This window comes from Rhinoderma darwinii, assembly GCF_050947455.1.
Source record: "Rhinoderma darwinii isolate aRhiDar2 chromosome 1 unlocalized genomic scaffold, aRhiDar2.hap1 SUPER_1_unloc_11, whole genome shotgun sequence".
Taxonomy (NCBI): domain Eukaryota; kingdom Metazoa; phylum Chordata; class Amphibia; order Anura; family Rhinodermatidae; genus Rhinoderma; species Rhinoderma darwinii.
Genome location: NW_027461647.1, coordinates 66181 through 80135, shown reverse-complemented (window position 1 = coordinate 80135; position 13955 = coordinate 66181). Strand labels below are relative to the sequence as shown.

Sequence of the window (13955 nt, the reverse complement as noted above, 5' to 3'; positions counted from 1 at the left end):
TAGATTAAATAGGACTATGGATTAAGGCTTTTAATGTCAATGGCCATTCTAAGCTGAATGTTCCTGCTCTCGTCAGATCGCAGAAGTTACACAGCTTAAGGCCTCGCTAGTACCAGTGTGGGAGACTGTCTGGGAATCCGTGGTGCGGTTGACTTTTTATTATGTCGTTTAGATTTTGTTTCACAATCGATTAAAAAGGACTCTGGATTAAAGCATTTAAAGTCAATGGCAATTCTAAGCTGAATGTGCCTGCTCTCGTTAGAGCGCAGAAGTTACACAGCTTAACGCCTCGCTAGTACCAGTGTGGGAGACTGTCTGGGAATCCGTGGTGCGGTTGACTTTTTATTATGTCGTTTAGATTTTGTTTCACAATAGATTAAATATGACTATGGATTAAAGCATTTAACGTCAATGGCCATTCTAAGCTGAATGTGCCTGCTCTCGTCCGAACGCAGAAGTTACACAGCTTAAGGCCTCGCTAGTACCAGTGTGGGAGACTGTCTGGGAATCTGTGGTGCGGTTGAGTTTTTATTATGTCGTTTAGATTTTGTTTCACAATCGATTAAAAAGGACTATGGATTAAAACCTTTAATGTCAATGGCCATTCTAAGCTGAATGTCCCTGCTCTCGTCAGATCGCAGAAGTTACACAGCTTAAGGCCTCGCTGGTACCAGTGTGGGAGACTGTCTGGGAATGCGTGGTGCGGTTGACTTTTTATTATGTTGTTTAGATTTTGTTTCACAATAGATTAAATAGGACTATGGATTAAGGCTTTTAATGTCAATGGCCATTCTAAGCTGAATGTGCCTGCTCTCGTCAGATCGCAGAAGTTACACAGCTTAAGGCCTCGCTAGTACCAGTGTGGGAGACTGTCTGGGAATCCGTGGTGCGGTTGACTTTTTATTATGTCGGTTAGATTTTGTTTCACAATCGATTAAAAAGGACTATGGATTAAAGCATTTAATGTCAATGGCCATTCTAAGCTGAATGTGCCTGCTCTCGTCAGATCGCAGAAGTTACACAGCTTAAGGCCTCGCTAGTACCAGTGTGGGAGACTGTCTGGGAATCCGTGGTGCGGTTGACTTTTTATTATGTCGTTTAGATTTTGTTTCACAATAGATTAAATAGGACTATGGATTAAAGCATCTAACGTCAATGGCCATTCTAAGCTTAATGTGCCAGCTCTCGTCAGAACGCAGAAGTTACACAGCTTAAGGCCTCGCTAGTACCAGTGTGGGAGACTGTCTGGGAATCCGTGGTGCGGTTGAATTTTTATTATGTCGTTTAGATTTTGTTTCACAATCGATTAAAAAGGACTATGGATTAAAGCATTTAATGTCAATGGCCATTCTAAGCTGAATGTCCCTGCTCTCGTCAGATCGCAGAAGTTACACAGCTTAAGGCCTCGCTAGTACCAGTGTGGGAGACTGTCTGGAAATCCGTGGTGCAGTTGACTTTTTATTATGTCGTTTAGATTTTGTTTCACAATCGATTAAAAAGGACTATGGATTAAGGCTTTTAATGTCAATGGCCATTCTAAGCTGAATGTGCCTGCTCTCGTCAGATCGCAGAAGTTACACAGCTTAAGGCCTCACTAGTACCAGTGTGGGAGACTGTCTGGGAATCTGTGGTGCGGTTGACTTTTTATTATGTCGTTTAGATTTTGTTTCACAATCGATTAAAAAGGACTATGGATTAAAGCATTTAACGTCAATTGCCATTCTAAGCTGAATGTGCCTGCCCTCGTTAGATCGCAGAAGTTACACAGCTTAACGCCTCGCTAGTACCAGTGTGGGAGACTGTCTGGGAATCCGTGGTGCGGTTGACTTTTTATTATCTCGTTTAGATTTTGTTTCACAATAGATTAAATAGGACTATGGATTAAAGCATTTAACGTCAATGGCCATTCTAAGCTGAATGTGCCTGCTCTCGTCAGATCGCAGAAGTTACACAGCTTAAGGCCTCGCTAGTACCAGTGTGGGAGACTGTCTGGGAATCTGTGGTGCGGTTGACTTTTTATTATGTCGTTTAGATTTTGTTTCACAATAGATTAAATAGGACTATGGATTAAAGCATTTAACGTCAATGGCCATTCTAAGCTGAATGTGCCTGCTCTCGTCAGATCGCAGAAGTTACATAGCTTAAGTCCTCGCTAGTACCAGTGTGGGAGACTGTCTGGGAATCCGTGGTGCGGTTGACTTTTTATTATGTCGTTTAGATTTTGTTTCACAATCGATTAAAAAGGACTATGGATTAAAGCCTTTAATGTCAATGGCCATTCTAAGCTGAATGTCCCTGCTCTCGTCAGATCGCAGAAGTTACACAGCTTAAGGCCTCGCTGGTACCAGTGTGGGAGACTGTCTGGGAATGCGTGGTGCGGTTGACTTTTTATTATGTTGTTTAGATTTTGTTTCACAATAGATTAAATAGGACTATGGATTACGGCTTTTAATGTCAATGGCCATTCTAAGCTGAATGTGCCTGCTCTCGTCAGATCGCAGAAGTTACACAGCTTAAGGCCTCGCTAGTATCAGTGTGGGAGACTGTCTGGGAATCCGTGGTGCGGTTGACTATTTATTATGTCGTTTAGATTTTGTTTCACAATCGATTAAAAAGGACTATGGATTAAAGCATTTAATGTCAATGGCCATTCTAAGCTGAATGTGCCTGCTCTCGTCAGAACGCAGAAGTTACATAGCTTAAGTCCTCGCTAGTACCAGTGTGGGAGATTGTCTGGGAATCCGTGGTGCGGTTGCCTTTTTATTATGCTGTTTAGATTTTGTTTCACAATAGATTAAATAGGACTATGGATTAAGGCTTTTAATGTCAATGGCCATTCTAAGCTGAATGTGCCTGCTCTCGTCAGATCGCAGAAGTTACACAGCTTAAGGCCTCGCTAGTACCAGTGTGGGAGACTGTCTGGGAATCCGTGGTGCGGTTGACTTTTTATTATGTCGTTTAGATTTTGTTTCACAATCGATTAAAAAGGACTATGGATTAAAGCATTTAAAGTCAGTGCTCATTCTAAGCTGAATGTGCCTGCTCTCGTCCAAACGCAGAAGTTACACAGCTTAAGGCCTCGCTAGTACCAGTGTGGGAGACTGTCTGGGAATCCGTGGTGCGGTTGAGTTTTTATTATGTCGTTTAGATTTTGTTTCACAATAGATTAAATAGGACTATGGATTAAAGCATTTAACGTGAATGGCCATTCTAAGCTGAATGTGCCTGCTCTCGTCCGAACGCAGAAGTTACACAGCTTAAGGCCTCGCTAGTACCAGTGTGGGAGACTGTCTGGGAATGCGTGGTGCGGTTGACTTTTTATTATGTCGTTTAGATTTTGTTTCACAATAGATTAAATAGGACTATGGATTACAGCTTTTAATGTCAATGGCCATTCTAAGCTGAATGTGCCTGCTCTCGTCAGATAGCAGAAGTTACACAGCTTAAGGCCTCGCTAGTACCAGTGTGGGAGACTGTCTGGGAATCCGTGGTGCGGTTGACTTTTTATTATGTCGTTTAGATTTTGTTTCACAATCGATTAAAAAGGACTATGGATTAAAGCATTTAATGTCAATGGCCATTCTAAACTGAATGTCCCTGCTCTCGTCAGATCGCAGAAGTTACACAGCTTAGGGCCTCGCTAGTACCAGTGTGGGAGACTGTCTGGGAATCCGTGGTGCGGTTGACTTTTTATTATGTCGTTTAGATTTTGTTTCACAATCGATTAAAAAGGACTATGGATTAAAGCATTTAATGTCAATGGCCATTCTAAGCTGAATGTGCCTGCTCTCGTCAGATCGCAGAAGTTACACAGTTTAAGGCCTCGCTAGTACCAGTGTGGGTGACTGTCTGGGAATCCGTGGTGCGGTTGACTTTTTATTATGTTGTTTAGATTTTGTTTCACAATAGATTAAATAGGACTATGGATTAAGGCTTTTAATGTCAATGGCCATTCTAAGCTGAATGTGCCTGCTCTCGTCAGATCGCAGAAGTTACACAGTTTAAGGCCTCGCTAGTACCAGTGTGGGTGACTGTCTGGGAATCCGTGGTGCGGTTGACTTTTTATTATGTCGTTTAGATTTTGTTTCACAATAGATTAAATAGGACTATGGATTAAAGCATTTAACGTCAATGGCCATTCTAAGCTGAATGTGCCTGCTCTCGTCAGATCGCAGAAGTTACACAGCTTAAGGCCTCGCTAGTACCAGTGTGGGAGACTGTCTGGGAATCCGTGGAGCGGTTGAATTTTTATTATGTCGTTTAGATTTTGTTTCACAATCGATTAAAAAGGACTATGGATTAGAGCATTTAATGTCAATGGCCATTCTAAGCTGAATGTCCCTGCTCTCGTCAGATCGCAGAAGTTACACAGCTTAAGGCCTCGCTAGTACCAGTGTGGGAGACTGTCTGGGAATCCGTGGTGCGGTTGACTTTTTATTATGTCGTTTAGATTTTGTTTCACAATCGATTAAAAAGGACTATGGATTAAAGAATTTAATGTCAATGGCCATTCTAAGCTGAATGTGCCTGCTCTCGTCAGATCGCAGAAGTTACACAGCTTAAGGCCTCACTAGTACCAGTGTGGGAGACTGTCTGGGAATCCGTGGTGCGGTTGACTTTTTATTATGTCGTTTAGATTTTGTTTCACAATCGATTAAAAAGGACTATGGATTAAAGCATTTAATGTCAATGGCCATTCTAAGCTGAATGTGCCTGCTCTCGTCAGATCGCAGAAGTTACACAGCTTAAGGCCTCGCTAGTACCAGTGTGGGAGACTGTCTGGGAATCCGTGGTGCGGTTGACTTTTTATTATGTTGTTTAGATTTTGTTTCACAATAGATTAAATAGGACTATGGATTAAAGCATTTAACGTCAATGGCCATTCTAAGCTGAATGTGCCAGCTCTCGTCACAACGCAGAAGTTACACAGCTTAAGGCCTCGCTAGTACCAGTGTGGGAGACTGTCTGGGAATCCGTGGTGCGGTTGAATTTTTATTATGTCGTTTAGATTTTGTTTCACAATCGATTAAAAAGGACTATGGATTAAAGCATTTAATGTCAATGGCCATTCTAAGCTGAATGTCCCTGCTCTCGTCAGATCGCAGAAGTTACACAGCTTAAGTCCTCGCTAGTACCAGTGTGGGAGACTGTCTGGGAATCCGTGGTGCGGTTGACTTTTTATTATGTCGTTTAGATTTTGTTTTACAATCGATTAAAAAGGACTATGGATTAAAGCATTTAATGTCAATGGCCATTCTAAGCTGAATGTGCCTGCCCTCGTTAGATCGCAGAAGTTACACAGCTTAACGCCTCGCTAGTACCAGTGCGGGAGACTGTCTGGGAATCCGTGGTGCGGTTGACTTTTTATTATGTCGTTTAGATTTTGTTTCACAATAGATTAAATAGGACTATGGATTAAAGCATTTAACGTCAATGGCCATTCTAAGCTGAATGTGCGTGCTCTCGTCAGATCGCAGAAGTTACACAGCTTAAGGCCTCGCTAGTACCAGTGTGGGAGACTGTCTGGGAATCCGTGGTGCGGTTGACTTTTTATTATGTCGTTTAGATTTTGTTTCACAATAGATTAAATAGGACTATGGATTAAAGCATTTAACGTCAATGGCCATTCTAAGCTGAATGTGCCTGCTCTCGTCAGAACGCAGAAGTTACACAGCTTAAGGCCTCGCTAGTACCAGTGTGGGAGACTGTCTGGGAATCCGTGGTGCGGTTGACTTTTTATTATGTCGTTTAGATTTTGTTTCACAACAGATTAAAAAGGACTATGGATTAAAGCATTTAATGTCAATGGCCATTCTAAGCTGAATGTACCTGCTCTCGTCAGATCGCAGAAGTTACACAGCTTAAGGCCTCGCTAGTACCAGTGTGGGAGACTGTCTGGGAATCCGTGGTGCGGTTGACTTTTTATTATGTTGTTTAGGTTTTGTTTCACAATAGATTAAATAGGACTATGGATTAAGGCTTTTAATGTCAATGGCCATTCTAAGCTGAATGTGCCTGCCCTCGTTAGATCGCAGAAGTTACACAGCTTAACGCCTCGCTAGTACCAGTGTGGGAGACTGTCTGGGAATCCGTGGTGCGGTTGACTTTTTATTATGTCGTTTAGATTTTGTTTCACAATAGATTAAATAGGACTATGGATTAAAGCATTTAACGTCAATGGCCATTCTAAGCTGAATGTGCCTGCTCTCGTCAGATCGCAGAAGTTACACAGCTTAAGGCCTCGCTACTACCAGTGTGGGAGACTGTCTGGGAATCCGTGGTGCGGTTGACTTTTTATTATGTCGTTTAGATTTTGTTTCACAATAGATTAAATAGGACTATGGATTAAAGCATTTAACGTCAATGGCCATTCTAAGCTGAATGTGCCTGCTCTAGTCAGAACGCAGAAGTTACACAGCTTAAGGCCTCGCTAGTACCAGTGTGGGAGACTGTCTGGGAATCCGTGGTGCGGTTGAACTTTTATTATGTCGTTTAGATTTTGTTTCACAATCGATTAAAAAGGACTATGGATTAAAGCATTTAATGTTAATGGCCATTCTAAGCTGAATGTGCCTGCTCTCGTCAGATCGCAGAAGTTACACAGCTTAAGGCCTCGCTAGTACCAGTGTGGGAGACTGTCTGGGAATCCGTGGTGCGGGTGACTTTTTATTATGTCGTTTAGATTTTGTTTCACAATCGATTAAAAAGGACTATGGATTAAAGCATTTAACGTCAATGGCCATTCTAAGCTGAATGTGCCTGCTCTCGTCCGAACGCAGAAGTTACACAGCTTAAGACCTCGCTAGTACCAGTGTGGGAGACTGTCTGGGAATCTGTGGTGCGGTTGACTTTTTATTATGTCGTTTAGATTTTGTTTCACAATCGATTAAAAAGGACTATGGATTAAAGCCTTTAATGTCAATGGCCATTCTAAGCTGAATGTGCCTGCTCTCGTCAGATCGCAGAAGTTACACAGCTTAAGGCCTCGCTAGTACCAGTGTGGAGGACTGTCTGGGAATCCGTGGTGCGGTTGACTTTTTATTATGTCGTTTAGATTTTGTTTCACAATCGATTAAAAAGGACTATGGATTAAAGCATTTAATGTCAATGGCCATTCTAAGCTGAATGTGCCTGCTCTCGTCAGATCGCAGAAGTTACCCCACTTAAGGCCTCGCTAGTACCAGTGTGGGAGACTGTCTCGGAATCCGTTGTGCGGTTGAATTTTTATTATGTCGTTTAGATTTTGTTTCACAATCGATTAAAAAGGACTATGGATTAAAACATTTAAAGTCAATGCTCATTCTAAGCTGAATGTGCCTGCTCTCGTTAGATCGCAGAAGTTACACAGCTTAACGCCTCGCTAGTACCAGTGTGGGAGACTGTCTGGGAATCCGTGGTGCGGTTGACTTTTTATTATGTCGTTTAGATTTTGTTTCACAATAGATTAAATAGGACTATGGATTAAAGCATTTAACGTCAATGGCCATTCTAAGCTGAATGTGCCTGCTCTCGTATCAACGCAGAAGTTACACAGTTTAAGGCCTCGCTAGTTCCAGTGTGGGAGACTGTCTGGGAATCCGTGGTGCGGTTGAGTTTTTATTATGTCGTTTAGATTTTGTTTCACAATCGATTAAAAAGGACTATGGATTAAAGCCTTTAATGTCAATGGCCATTCTAAGCTGAATGTCTCTGCTCTCGTCAGATCGCAGAAGTTACACAGCTTAAGGCCTCGCTGGTACCAGTGAGGGAGACTGTCTGGGAATGCATGGTGCGGTTGACTTTTTATTATGTTGTTTAGATTTTGTTTCACAATAGATTAAATAGGACTATGGATTAAGGCTTTTAATGTCATTGGCCATTCTAAGCTGAATGTGCCTGCTCTCGTCAGATCGCAGAAGTTACACAGCTTAAGGCCTCGCTCCTACCAGTGTGGGAGACTGTCTGGGAATCCGTGGTGCGGTTGACTTTTTATTATGTCGTTTAGATTTTGTTTCACAATCGATTAAAAAGGACTATGCATTAAAGCATTTAATGTCAATGGCCATTCTAAGCTGAATGTGCCTGCTCTCGTTAGATCGTAGAAGTTACACAGCTTAACGCCTCGCTAGTACCAGTGTGGGTGACTGTCTGGGAATCCGTGGTGCGGTTGACTTTTTATTATGTCGTTTAGATTTTGTTTCACAATAGATTAAATAGGACTATGGATTAAAGCATTTAACGTCAATGGCCATTCTAAGCTGAATGTGCCTGCTCTCGTCAGATCGCAGAAGTTACACTGCTTAAGGCCTCGCTAGTACCAGTGTGGGAGACTGTCTGGGAATCCGTGGTGCGGTTAACTTTTTATTATGTTGTTTAGATTTTGTTTCACAATAGATTAAATAGGACTATGGATTAAGGCTTTTAATGTCAATGGCCATTCTAAGCTGAATGTGCCTGCTCTCGTCAGATCGCAGAAGTTACACAGCTTAAGGCCTCGCTAGTACCAGTGTGGGAGACTGTCTGGGAATCCGTGGTGTGGTTGACTTTTTATTATGTCGTTTAGATTTTGTTTCACAATCGATTAAAAAGGACTATGGATTAAAGCACTTAATGTCAATGGCCATTGTAAGCTGAATGTGCATGCTCTCGTTAGATCGCAGAAGTTAAACAGCTTAACGCCTCGCTAGTACCAGTGTGGTAGACTGTCTGGGAATCCGTGGTGCGGTTGACTTTTTATTATTTCGTTTAGATTTTGTTTCACAATAGATTAAATAGGACTATGGATTAAAACATTTAACGTCAATGGCCATTCTAAGCTGAATGTGCCTGCTCTCGTCAGATCGCAGAAGTTACACAGCTAAACGCCTCGCTAGTACCAGTGTGGGAGACTGTCTGGGAATCCGTGGTGCGGTTGACTTTTTATTATGTCGTTTAGATTTTGTTTCACAATAGATTAAATAGGACTATGGATTAAAGCATTTAACGTCAATGGCCATTCTAAGCTGAATGTGCCTGCTCTAGCCAGAACGCAGAAGTTACACAGCTTAAGGCCTCGCTAGTACCAGTGTGAGAGACTGTCTGGGAATCCGTGGTGCGGTTGAATTTTTATTATGTCGTTTAGATTTTGTTTCACAATCGATTAAAAAGGACTATGGATTAAAGAATTTAACGTCAATGGCCATTCTAAGCTGAATGTCCCTGCTCTCGTCAGATCGCAGAAGTTACACAGCTTAAGGCCTGGCTAGTACCAGTGTGGGAGACTGTCTGGGAATCCGTGGTGCAGTTGACTTTTTATTATGTTGTTTAGATTTTGTTTCACAATAGATTAAATAGGACTATGGATTAAGGCTTTTAATGTCAATGGCCATTCTAAGCTGAATGTGCCTGCTCTCGTCAGATCGCAGAAGTTACACAGCTTAAGGCCTCGCTAGTACCAGTGTGGGAGACTGTCTGGGAATCCGTGGTGCGGTTGACTTTTTATTATGTCGTTTAGATTTTGTTTCACAATCGATTAAAAAGGACTATCGATTAAAGCCTCTAATGTCAATGGCCATTCTAAGCTGAATGTGCCTGCTCTCGTCAGATCGCAGAAGTTACACAGCTTAAGGCCTCGCTAGTACCAGTGTGGGAGACTGTCTGGGAATCCGTGGTGCGGTTGACCTTTTTATTATGTCGTTTAGATTTTGTTTCACAATCGATTAAAAAGGACTATGGATTAAAGCATTTAATGTCAATGGCCATTCTAAGCTGAATGTGCCTGCTCTCGCCAGATCGCAGAAATTACACAGCTTAAGGCCTCGCTAGTACCAGTGTGGGAGACTGTCTGGGAATCCGTGGCGCGGTTGACTTTTTATTATGTCGTTTAGATTTTGTTTCACAATAGATTAAATAGGACTATGGATTAAAGCATTTAACGTAAATGGCCATTCTAAGCTGAATGTGCCTGCTCTCGTCAGAACGCAGAAATTACACAGCTTAAGCCCTCGCTAGTACCAGTGTGGGAGACTGTCTGGGAATCCGTGGTGCGGTTGACTTTTTATTATGTCGTTTAGATTTTGTTTCACAATCGATTAAAAAGGACTATGGATTAAAGCATTTAATGTCAATGGCCATTCTAAGCTGAATGTGCCTGCTCTCGTCAGATCGCAGAAGTTACACAGCTTAAGGCCTCGCTAGTACTAGTGTGGGAGACTGTCTGGGAATCCGTGGTGCGGTTGACTTTTCATTATGTCGTTTAGATTTTGTTTCACAATCGATTAAATAGGACTATGGATTAAAGCATTTAAAGTCAATGGCCATTCTAAGCTGAATGTGCCTGCTCTCGTCAGATCGCAGAAGTTACCCAGCTTAAGGCCTCGCTAGTACCAGTGTGGGAGACTGTCTCGGAATCCGTTGTGCGGTTGAATTTTTATTATGTCGTTTAGATTTTGTTTCACAATCGATTAAAAAGGACTATGGATTAAAGCATTTAATGTTAATGGCCATTCTAAGCTGAATGTCCCTGCTCTCATCAGATCGCAGAAGTTACACAGCTTAAGGCCTCGCTAGTACCAGTGTGGGAGACTGTCTGGGAATCCGTGGTGCTGTTGACTTTTTATTATGTCGTTTAGATTTTGTTTCACAATCGATTAAAAAGGACTATGGATTAAAGCATTTAATGTCAATGGCCATTCTAAGCTGAATGTGCCTGCTCTCGTCAGATCGCAGAAGTTACACTGCTTAAGGCCTCGCTAGTACCAGTGTGGGAGACTGTCTAGGAATCCGTGGTGCGGTTGAATTTTTATTATGTCGTTTAGATTTTGTTTCACAATCGATTAAAAAGGACTATGGATTAAAGCATTTAACGTCAATGGCCATTCTAAGCTGAATGTGCCTGCTCTCGTCAGAACGCAGAAGTTACATAGCTTAAGTCCTCGCTAGTACCAGTGTGGGAGACTGTCTGGGAATCCGTGGTGCGGTTGACTTTTTATTATGTTGTTTAGATTTTGTTTCACAATAGATTAAATAGGACTATGGATTAAGACTTTTAATGTCAATGGCCATTCTAAGCTGGATGTACCTGCTCTCGTTAGATCGCAGAAGTTACACAGCTAAACGCCTCGCTAGTACCAGTGTGGGAGACTGTCTGGGAATCCGTGGTGCGGTTGACTTTTTATTATGTCGTTTAGATTTTGTTTCACAATAGATTAAATAGGACTATGGATTAAAGCATTTAACGTCAATGGCCATTCTAAGCTGAATGTGCCTGCTCTCGTCAGAACGCAGAAGTTACACAGCTTAAGGCCTCGCTAGTAACAGTGTGGGAGACTGTCTGGGAATCCGTGGTGCGGTTGAATTTTTATTATGTCGTTTAGATTTTATTTCACAATCGATAAAAAAGGACTATGGATTAAAGCATTTAATGTCAATGGCCATTCTAAGCTGAATGTCCCTGCTCTCGTCAGATCGCAGAAGTTACACAGCTTAAGGCCTCGCTAGTATCAGTGTGGGAGACTGTCTGGGAATCCGTGGTGCGGTTGAATTTTTATTGTGTTGTTTAGATTTTGTTTCACAATAGATTAAATAGGACTATGGATTAAGGCTTTTAATTTTAATGGCCATTCTAAGCTGAATGTGCCTGCTCTCGTCAGATCGCAGAAGTTACACCGCTTAAGGCTTCGCTAGTACCAGTGTGGGAGACTGTCTGGGAATCCGTGGTGCGGTTGACTTTTTATTATGTCGTTTAGATTTTGTTTCACAATCGATTAAAAAGGACTATGGATTAAAGCATTTAATGTCAATGGCCATTCTAAGCTGAATGTCCCTGCTCTCGTTAGATCGCAGAAGTTACACAGCTTAACACCTCGCTAGTAACTGTCTGGGAATCCGTGGTGCGGTTGAATTTTTATTATGTCGTTTAGATTTTGTTTCACAATCGATTAAAAAGGACTATGGATTAAAGCATTTAATGTCAATGGCCATTCTAAGCTGAATGTCCCTGCTCTCGTCTGATCGCAGAAGTTACACAGCTTAAGGCCTCGCTAGTACCAGTGTGGGAGACTGTCTGGGAATCCGTGGTGCGGTTGACTTTTTATTATGTCGTTTAGATTTTGTTTCACAATCGATTAAAAAGGACTGTGGATTAAAGCATTTAATGTCAATGGCCATTCTAAGCTGAATGTGCCTGCTCTCGTCAGATCGCAGAAATTACGCAGCTTAAGGCCTCGCTAGTACCAGTGTGGGAGACTGTCTGGGAATCCGTGGTGCGGTTGACTTTTTATTATGTCGTTTAGATTTTGTTTCACAATCGATTAAAAAGGACTATGGATTAAAACATTTAATGTCAATGGCCATTCTAAGCTGAATGTACCTGCTCTCGTCAGATCGCAGAAGTTACACAGCTTAAGGCCTCGCTAGTACCAGTGTGGGAGCCTGTCTGGGAATCCGTGGTGCGGTTGACTTTTTATTATGTTGTTTAGATTTTGTTTCACAATAGATTAAATAGGACTATGGATTAAAGCATTTAACGTCAATGGCCATTCTAAGCTGAATGTCCCTTCTCTCGTCAGAACGCAGAAGTTACACAGCTTAAGGCCTCGCTAGTACCAGTGTGGGAGACTGTCTGGGAATCCGTGGTGCGGTTGAATTTTTATTATGTCGTTTAGATTTTGTTTCACAATCGATTAAAAAGGACTATGGATTAAAGCATTTAATGTCAATGGCCATTCTAAGCTGAATGTGCCTGCTCTTGTTAGATCGCAGAAGTTACACAGCTTAACGCCTCGCTAGTACTAGTGTGGGAGACTGTCTGGGAATCCGTGGTGCGGTTGACTTTTTATTATGTTGTTTAGATTTTGTTTCACAATAGATTAAATAGGACTATGGATTAAGGCTGTTAATAACAATGACCATTCTAAGCTGAATGTGCCTGCTTTTGTCAGATCGCAGAAGTTACACAGCTTAAGGCCTCGCTAGTACCAGTGTGGGAGACTGTCTGGGAATCCGTGGTGTGGTTGACTTTTTATTATGTCGTTTAGATTTTGTTTCACAATCGATTAAAAAGGACTATGGATTAAAGCATTTAATGTCAATGGCCATTCTAAGCTGAATCTGCCTGCTCTCGTCAGATCGCAGAAGTTACACAGCTTAAGGCCTCGCTAGTACCAGTGTGGGAGACTGTCTGGGAATCCGTGGTGCGGTTGACTTTTTATTATGTTGTTTAGATTTTGTTTCACAATAGATTAAATAGGACTATGGATTAAAGCATTTAACCTCAATGGCCATTCTAAGCTGAATTTGCCTGCTCTCGTCAGCTCGCAGAAGTTACACAGCTTAAGGTCTCGCTAGTACCAGTGTGGGAGACTGTCTGGGAATCCGTGGTGCGGTTGAATTTGAATTATGTCGTTTAGATTTTGTTTCACAATCGATTAAAAAGGACTATGGATTAAAGCATTTAATGTCAATGGCCATTCTAAGCTGAATGTCCCTGCTCTCGTCAGATCGCAGAAGTTACACAGTTTAAGGCCTCGCTAGTACCAGTGTGGGAGACTGTCTGGGAATCCGTGGTGCGGTTGACTTTTTATTATGTCATTTAGATTTTGTTTCACAATCGATTAAAAAGGACTATGGATTAAAGCATTTAAAGTCAATGGCCATTCTAAGCTGAATGTGCCTGCTCTCGTTAAGTCGCAGAAGTTACACAGCTTAACGCCTCGCTAGTACCAGTGTGGGAGACTGTCTGGGAATCCGTGGTGCGGTTGACTTTTTATTATGTCGTTTAGATTTTGTTTCACAATAGATTAAATAGGACTATGGATTAAAGCATTTAACGTCAATGGCCATTCTAAGCTGAATGTGCCTGCTCTCGTCAGATCGCAGAAGTTACACAGCTTAAGGTCTCGCTAGTACCAGTGTGGGAGACTGTCTGGGAATCCGTGGTGCGGTTGAATTTTTATTATGTCGTTTAGATTTTGTTTCACAATCGATTAAAAAGGACT

General features: G+C 41.9%; 28 pseudogenes; all 28 read left to right on the top strand.

Moving 5' to 3' along the window:
* Positions 1–35: 35 nt before the first annotated feature.
* LOC142668647 (5S ribosomal RNA) lies at positions 36–154 on the top strand (annotated as a pseudogene).
* A 67-nt stretch (positions 155–221) lies between these two features.
* On the top strand, positions 222–340 carry LOC142668552 (5S ribosomal RNA; annotated as a pseudogene).
* A 67-nt stretch (positions 341–407) lies between these two features.
* On the top strand, positions 408–526 carry LOC142669025 (5S ribosomal RNA; annotated as a pseudogene).
* A 253-nt stretch (positions 527–779) lies between these two features.
* Positions 780–898, top strand: LOC142668314 (5S ribosomal RNA; annotated as a pseudogene).
* Positions 899–965: 67 nt separating this feature from the next.
* Positions 966–1084, top strand: LOC142668302 (5S ribosomal RNA; annotated as a pseudogene).
* A 67-nt stretch (positions 1085–1151) lies between these two features.
* LOC142668292 (5S ribosomal RNA) lies at positions 1152–1270 on the top strand (annotated as a pseudogene).
* Positions 1271–1523: 253 nt separating this feature from the next.
* On the top strand, positions 1524–1642 carry LOC142668660 (5S ribosomal RNA; annotated as a pseudogene).
* A 67-nt stretch (positions 1643–1709) lies between these two features.
* LOC142668458 (5S ribosomal RNA) lies at positions 1710–1828 on the top strand (annotated as a pseudogene).
* Positions 1829–2081: 253 nt separating this feature from the next.
* Positions 2082–2200, top strand: LOC142668045 (5S ribosomal RNA; annotated as a pseudogene).
* A 625-nt stretch (positions 2201–2825) lies between these two features.
* LOC142668289 (5S ribosomal RNA) lies at positions 2826–2944 on the top strand (annotated as a pseudogene).
* A 439-nt stretch (positions 2945–3383) lies between these two features.
* On the top strand, positions 3384–3502 carry LOC142667772 (5S ribosomal RNA; annotated as a pseudogene).
* A 67-nt stretch (positions 3503–3569) lies between these two features.
* Positions 3570–3688, top strand: LOC142667987 (5S ribosomal RNA; annotated as a pseudogene).
* Positions 3689–3755: 67 nt separating this feature from the next.
* Positions 3756–3874, top strand: LOC142668702 (5S ribosomal RNA; annotated as a pseudogene).
* Positions 3875–3941: 67 nt separating this feature from the next.
* Positions 3942–4060, top strand: LOC142668701 (5S ribosomal RNA; annotated as a pseudogene).
* A 254-nt stretch (positions 4061–4314) lies between these two features.
* Positions 4315–4431, top strand: LOC142668532 (5S ribosomal RNA; annotated as a pseudogene).
* Positions 4432–4500: 69 nt separating this feature from the next.
* On the top strand, positions 4501–4617 carry LOC142668493 (5S ribosomal RNA; annotated as a pseudogene).
* Positions 4618–4686: 69 nt separating this feature from the next.
* LOC142668436 (5S ribosomal RNA) lies at positions 4687–4803 on the top strand (annotated as a pseudogene).
* Positions 4804–5616: 813 nt separating this feature from the next.
* On the top strand, positions 5617–5733 carry LOC142668316 (5S ribosomal RNA; annotated as a pseudogene).
* A 69-nt stretch (positions 5734–5802) lies between these two features.
* LOC142668261 (5S ribosomal RNA) lies at positions 5803–5919 on the top strand (annotated as a pseudogene).
* Positions 5920–6359: 440 nt separating this feature from the next.
* On the top strand, positions 6360–6478 carry LOC142668052 (5S ribosomal RNA; annotated as a pseudogene).
* Positions 6479–8405: 1927 nt separating this feature from the next.
* On the top strand, positions 8406–8524 carry LOC142668814 (5S ribosomal RNA; annotated as a pseudogene).
* Positions 8525–9336: 812 nt separating this feature from the next.
* Positions 9337–9453, top strand: LOC142668435 (5S ribosomal RNA; annotated as a pseudogene).
* Positions 9454–9521: 68 nt separating this feature from the next.
* On the top strand, positions 9522–9640 carry LOC142667762 (5S ribosomal RNA; annotated as a pseudogene).
* Positions 9641–10081: 441 nt separating this feature from the next.
* LOC142668380 (5S ribosomal RNA) lies at positions 10082–10198 on the top strand (annotated as a pseudogene).
* A 254-nt stretch (positions 10199–10452) lies between these two features.
* Positions 10453–10571, top strand: LOC142668607 (5S ribosomal RNA; annotated as a pseudogene).
* Positions 10572–11929: 1358 nt separating this feature from the next.
* LOC142668559 (5S ribosomal RNA) lies at positions 11930–12046 on the top strand (annotated as a pseudogene).
* Positions 12047–12115: 69 nt separating this feature from the next.
* LOC142668241 (5S ribosomal RNA) lies at positions 12116–12232 on the top strand (annotated as a pseudogene).
* Positions 12233–12301: 69 nt separating this feature from the next.
* Positions 12302–12418, top strand: LOC142668519 (5S ribosomal RNA; annotated as a pseudogene).
* Positions 12419–13955: the final 1537 nt, after the last annotated feature.